The sequence below is a fragment of the Nanorana parkeri genome, unplaced genomic scaffold (assembly GCF_000935625.1).
Source record: "Nanorana parkeri isolate BGI_ZX_2015 unplaced genomic scaffold, ASM93562v1 scaffold924, whole genome shotgun sequence".
In the NCBI taxonomy this organism is placed as follows: Eukaryota; Metazoa; Chordata; class Amphibia; order Anura; family Dicroglossidae; genus Nanorana; species Nanorana parkeri.
In genome coordinates, this window is record NW_017307192.1 from 544,786 (window position 1) to 552,003 (window position 7,218).

Consider the following 7,218-nt stretch of genomic DNA (forward strand, 5'->3'; position numbering starts at 1 on the left):
CCAAATAAGGGAAAAAACTAGTGGGGGTCCCCCCTAATATTCCTACCAGACCCTTGATCCGAGCACAGGCAGGGCAGGAAAGAGGGGGGGAGACACGATCGAGTACCCCCCTGGCACCTTAACAGGCCAAGTGCCCTCTGCAAAAGACAAGGGCCTGACCTGGTGGTTGTGGGGGTGCATGGGGCTTATTTGCATTAGGGTACCCCATTAATTAAGGGGCACCAAGATGCCACCCCCCTTGGGAATTAGTAAGGTGCCATTCCCCCTTGGGAATGGGTAGGGGTACCCCTACCCATTCACTAAAGGGTTAAAATTCAATGTAATAAACAAACCAGACTTTTAGAAAAAATCCTTTAATTTAAAAAAAAAAAAAGGCTCCATCAATGTAATCCAGCGTCAATCACGATGCACGACGCCCGCCGAAATAAAATAAAAAAGTCCCGCCGCACATCGACCGTCCGCACCCTGACAAAAACTCGCCGATAATGAATTTTGTCCGAAACGAATTGATTTGCAGACCCGAAAAACAAAATAACGCAAAGTCCGAATCAAAGCTAAAACAAATTTTTTGCCGGTGCTCATGTCTATCATCACGTCCAAATGCGTCCTACAAAGCTGCGATGACACGTCTACACCGCACATCCAGACTAACAAGAGGTTTATTGAAGAAGCTTCAATCACAGTGATAATGATGTATGCATGTCTTGACGCATTTCACACCAAAGCGCTTAGTCATGAGGCTCAGTGGCGCGGTTCTTCGGACTCGTCATTGATGATTTGTATGTTGCTTTATACAAGACAAAGCTGTGAAGTCGGTGAGGATCTGGAGGTGGATGTGAGCTGACTCCCCAGGCAGCACCATGCTTCTCACTGGTATGAGTCCTGTAAGTGTTGTGTCTGGGTTTCAGCTGGCCTTAAACAGCACATACAGGACAGGTGGCAACCCACATTCTAAGTATAGGGAGGAAGGAAGGGAGGTAGGAAGGAAAGTTCCACTTCCATTTTAACCTAAAGCTTACTATGACCGAGAAACTGACAAAGAGATAATCCTTACAACCATGGCAAAGGTACACAGCATACCAGCATTGCCAGATACCCCGCTCCTGTTCATGAATGAATAGCTTACGTTTTCCAGAAGTCTGCACATCAAGTCCGGTCACGACAGCTCCATCCCAGTCAGTGTTTTATCTTTGGTGTTATAGTTTGTTGTGCACGCGATGGCATGCCAAGGATCTACTTTCCTTATTACAACGCTGGCACAGACATGTGACCATCGTACACTCAGCCTCTCCAACATGGTGGTCAATTAGAATGCTGGCAATACCTACAATAAGCATCTATAGAAGAGAAGCAGGTAAGGCTCTGAAATATATTTGCCAATATCCTTGCGTTGTATCACTTGTTCTCAACAAAAAGTTTTTACTTTAAAGCCCATCTCCAGGATAATTGGAGTCCCCTCCCCCCTCTAACAAATAGGCTAGATTAAAAACAAATGCCCTCTTTACAGGTCTCAAGTCTTCCCTCTACCTGCAAGCTCCTTCTTTGAGTGTCCACATCACTGCCTATGTCACAGAGGTGAGGGCCCTCAGGAGCCAGAAGAGGCGTGACATCCCCCCGAGGGGATGGTAGGGGACCAGCCAGTACCCTTGCATCTACAACACTGGAGTAGATGTTCCCCTCACCTGGATACTGAAGCGGAGAGGGATCTGGATAGGGGACTTAGGTGAGTATAACCTGATTCAAGAGGTAGAAAATATAAAATCTTTGCGTCATGGGCTACAGCGGGGGAAGTGGAGGTTGGAAGGGGGGCAAATATATGCTGGAATGGGGCTTTAAAGGAATTGCCAAAGCAGAATCTCATCTTTTCTTGATGCTGGAAGGGTCACAATTCACATTTCCTAACTCGCCTTCCATCTCTCAGAGTTCACAGTTCTGCCTTCCTGTACCCATTACATGGGTGTCTCACCCTCCTTGTTGGGTTGTTACACTATGGAGAACATGGAGGTAAGGACAAGACCTTCCTTGCTTATCCACAAGGACTTCAGCATGTACACAGCATTTGCAAAACTTTGACTAAGCTACATGCAGATTATTTTTGGAGCCTACTGTGGCAGCACCCAAAGGAGAAGAAACCTTTTATTATGGTGGATTTTGGAAACAAAATGCCCATGTACAACCTTTCTCTGCCTTTAGAAGAACCCTTGAAATACACTTTCCACTCTCAGGGAACACCTGCTAGTAGCTACATCCATCTACAGCTCACGGTACATTACCACACCCTTTCTCAACCACGGTGCCTTCCAATGTTCAGTGTCATGCATTTCTGTGATGAGCCAGCCACTAGCACTGAGGAAATCCATGACAGGATACATCCAGGACCTCCACCAGCATTCAGAAGATGACAAAAGTCCACCTCCATCAGGACCTGCTCCATGTCCCACCCAGTCAGGCTGCTGCACTCTGGTGTAGATGATAAGGGGGATGTAAAGGCAAGGGCGTCCCGAGGCTGCGTTTCACCCACAGCGGAGAGCGGATGACACCCTGCCGTGACGTTATCACACATGCATGTGACAATACCGCACACGTTGACGTCATCACGCATGTGCAGTCATCTTATTGACGCCTGCCGGCAGTGATCTTGGTGATGGACGCCGGCAGAGAGAGGAGAGGACATTCACCCGGCGGGATGAGGTATGCTGCTGGGTCCCCTCCTCTTGCCTGACACTGTGGGGCTGTCGGGGACAAGCCCCACAGAGTCTATCTAGGACAAGGCTTTTCTAGATTTGGGGGGAACCACGTTATTTTTACAAGGGCTGTGGAAATTAAAGATTAATTTCTCGATTAATCGTTAAACTTTTTGATCAATTAAAATTATTTTGATCGCTAATGAAAACACTCACCTCTCCGTCGGCTTCCGGGAGTCCCGTCGGCGATCCGGTGACGTCACCAGACTCCTCCCCCCTACCCCAAGTGGCTCCGTCGGCTAACAAAGGGGGGAGGAGCCCGGTGACGTCGATGTCCGTGACTTCACCGGACTCCTCCCCCCTTCGTTAGCCGACGTTGGGTCGGTGAGTTTGCCCAAGAAACTTTCTGCACGAGCGCCAGCCAAGGCATTGGCCTATACACATACAGCACAGCAATGAAGTAATAAAATGAACTAGGATCACACTAATCCAGCACGTTATTATTCTGAGCTGCCCCACTCAAGCGGCGGCCATATTGAGTGGGGCACGTGAGATTAATAACGTGCTGGATTAGTGTGATCCTAGTTCATTTTATTACTTCATTGCTGTACTGTATGTGTATAGGCCAATGTAGTTGTATCTGTATGTGCGTTATAATTAATCGAAATTAAAAAAATTTGATTAATCGAACCACGAAAATTTTAATCATTACCAGCCCTATTTTTTTACATTTGTGGGGGGTTTGTTCACAAAGGTGCCTAGAAGTATTGCATACTTTTAAAATGGTGACACAAAAAAAAAAAAAGAAGGTTGAGAAACACTTCATTAGCATGATAGCTAGAGGGGAAAAATGCTCCTTACATTTGTGATCACTTGGAAGAATCCCACCTTCCTACCTTTCCCTTCCACACACACACAGCTAAAATATCAACCATTGTCGGTTTACTTTTCCGAGAAGGAGAAATTGTGTATTGCTGAAGGAAACCCCAGAAACCTCTCGAGGAACCTTCTCGTTCACCTGAACCCTGGCTGACAATAGCTGCTTTAGAGGAAACCAGCATGGAAAGACATAATGGGGACTGCTGAGACCGACAGCTGTCTCTGGGCTCAATACTGCGAGTCACTGACCTAGAACAAGCACGCAGCTAGTGAAGTCAGAGAGTGATAACTCCTGATGTGCATATTTCAGCAATATCATTGGCTCATACATATTTGAAATCTTTGAGTTAGAATGCCAGCCAGGAAACTAGCATTTTAAAATCGATAGTTCAGTATTGGTGATGCAGGAATCTACCTCTACTGTGGGATGACTGGAGAAACTTTCAGGATGTCATATCCAGCATGCATCTACCAGTACTGTGGGATGACTGGAGACTTCCAGGATGTCATATATCCAGCATGAATCTACCAGTACTGTGGGATGACTGGAGAGACTTCGAGGATGTAATTTATCCAGCATGAATCTACCAGTACTGTGGGATGACTGGAGAGACTTCCAGGATGTAATTTATCCAGCATGAATCTACTAGCACTGTGGGATGACTGGAGAGACTTCCAGGATGTTATATACCCGGTATGAATCTACTAGTACTGTGGGATGACCTGGAGAGACTTCCAGGATGGCATATAGCATACACTAGCAAAAACTGATTATCCTGTGCTGCTCAAATAGCTTTAGTTGCCAGTATCCATTTCTCCTGTAGGCTGCAGTGTATCCCAACACTCTAAGAATTTTAAGAATTCCTATGTCCTTCAATTGCCAAGAAACGGGTAATTTATTTACATTACTTTCACATTGGGGCAGGATCACCCTTTAATAAGAGATCTGGGTTAGCGTAGCAATCTTCATTCATGAAAAGTAACCCTGCAGCACAGAAAAAAGGTAGCAGCCGTGGCAGAAGGGTTATTAAAGGTGAGAACTCCAGGGCCATCATCCCTTCAAGAGCCAACGACCCATATACACTGAGTGGCCAGATTATTATGACCACCTGACATTTGTAGGCAAATTAGCTATAATTTCACGCTGAAGTTGCTAGAGGGCCAGACCATTATAAATTGGGAAGCAGGTTGTTTACCACAACAGTAGAAGTGATTTGTTTCTGAAGATACGGGGAAACAACGCGATTTAACAGCCTTTGAACGTGGGATGATTGTTGGCGCGGAGCTATGGAGCGAGTATCAGCAAAACAGCAGAATTCGTTAAATGTTCAAGAGCAGCTGTTGTTAAAGTGTTTAAAGACCGGACTGTCAGCCGAAAATCTGGGTCTGAACGTCTGTGGCCGTCAGCAACTAGTCAATGTTAGGGCAGAACGGAGAGTGGCAAGACTGGTACAAGACAACAGAAGGGCAACAGTGCATCAAATTACTGCAGATCTTAATCAGGAATCCCTTTAAATGATCTCGGAACGTTTCCAGTTGCATCATGCAGATGGCAGAGTGAGAATTTGGCGGAAACAGCATGAAAGCATGCACCCCACATGCATGAGTACAACCCTTCAAGCTAGGGGGCAGTGTTATGGTTTGGGGCATGTTTTCCTGGCATGATTTGGGCCCTTTAATTCGTGTGGAACAACGTCTGAATAGCACAACATACCAAAGTATCGTTGCTGATCAAGTTCATCCCATCATGTTGATGGCGTATCCCAATGCTGATGGCTTCTTCCAACAAGACAATGCACCATGCCACGGTGCTCGTATTGTGCAGGAGTGGTTTCAAGAACATGAGGGAGACTTTACCTTGCCTAGGTGGCCCCCACAATCACCAGATCTCAATCCAAATTGAGCATTTATGGGACAAAGTTGAAAGAGCCATCAGGCAGCTGGTTCCACAACCATCAAATCTCACAGAACTGGACAGTGCTATTCATCAGTCATGGTGTCCCATTCCTCGCATCACCTTTCAACATCTCGTGGAGTCAATGCCAAGAAGAATCGCCGCAGTATTGAAGGCAAAAGGTGGCCCAACGAAGTACCGATGGGGGTGGTCAAAATAATCTGGCCACTTAGTGTATATCTGATATGTTAAGCCATCACAAGCTACATGTTGGTTCCAGGTCACGGACCAAAACAGTAAAGTGCAAGTACGGTGGCACACAAGTCGGCAATAACAGCTGCCATCGTGTCAGGTTCCTATTACAGGCGGCCACACACATATCAATAGGATAATTAATGATGGAGCTGAATAAAAATCATAGAACATTTCATGCATTTAGTAAGCTTGATACATTATGATGTTGACGTTTGATATCCTCTCAATATTCTTATTATACAGGATTTATATAGCGCCAACAGTTTGCACAGCGCTTTACAATATAAGGAAGACATTACACTTACAATACAATTCAAGACAAGGGCCCTGCCCCTGAGGGCTTACAATTTTGAAGGGAGGGGCCAGTGATACATGAGAAGGTAGCTGTGTGGGGATGAATTGTTTGAGAAAGTGATGGTTGAGCGGTTAGGTTGAGGTGGGATAGGCTTCCCTGAAGAGATGAGTCTTTAGGGGTCACCTAAAGGCAGTCAGGGTGGGAGATAGACAGGTTGGGGTAAAGAGACAGGTTGGGGTAAAGAGTTCCAGAGGATGGGAGAGACTCTAGCGAAGTCCAGGAGGCGAGCATGGGAGGAGTTGACAAGGGAGATGGAAAGCGGTTAGGGTGATACGGTTAGGGTGATACTTTGATATATATCCGGGGGCTATATAAATGAATCAGAAACAATCTACTTGCGTGTCAGAAAGCAATTGCAGATTGATTAAATGATAGCTTTCAATCGATCGAATTTGAGTCTATCATGCGTGTTGCATCGTTCCTTATAATCAATGATAAAATACATTTTCGGATCACTCATATGATCACATATCGAAACATGTTGCACAGGCTTAGGCAGCCTTGACACTCCAGCTGTAGTGAAATTACAAATCCCATCAAGCCTCTGGAACTCCTGTCTGTAGGTGTGAGTCTGGCAATGCCTCATGGGACTTGTAGTCCCAAAACAACTGGAGTTCCAAGGTTGCCTACCCCTGATGTAGAACCACCTTTGCAGGTATCACGTCAGATATTAATACAGAAGTGTGATTGATCTTATTACCTGGCAATGATGTAAAGGTCAAGTAGAAGTCGGTCATGAAGCATGTCGTCCATATTGAATGGATGAAGAGTTTGATTCTCTTTCAGAACCAGAACACAGAATCCGTACGGTCCCAATAGGCCTTGCTGTCCGTGTACCGGCTGACATTATGCTGTAGCTCCATCTCTGCGCTGCAATAAGAACTCCAAGACACATGGCTCCTTCTAACATAATATTTATTTCGATATGCTGTTCAACAAATGTATACACCGTTTACAGATGGAATGGACCAACTATTGCACCAAATTCACAAACACCAAAGTGTGCCCCACAGGAGAAGACGAACGCCTGGAACTGTGTGTGGGGGGCACGAGGCTAGATAAAGCAAAGCAGACAATATCAGAGGTGGGCAAAGGAGTTTAACAACCGCAGGAGCTAGATCATACCAATCACATGAGGCAGAAGGAATGTC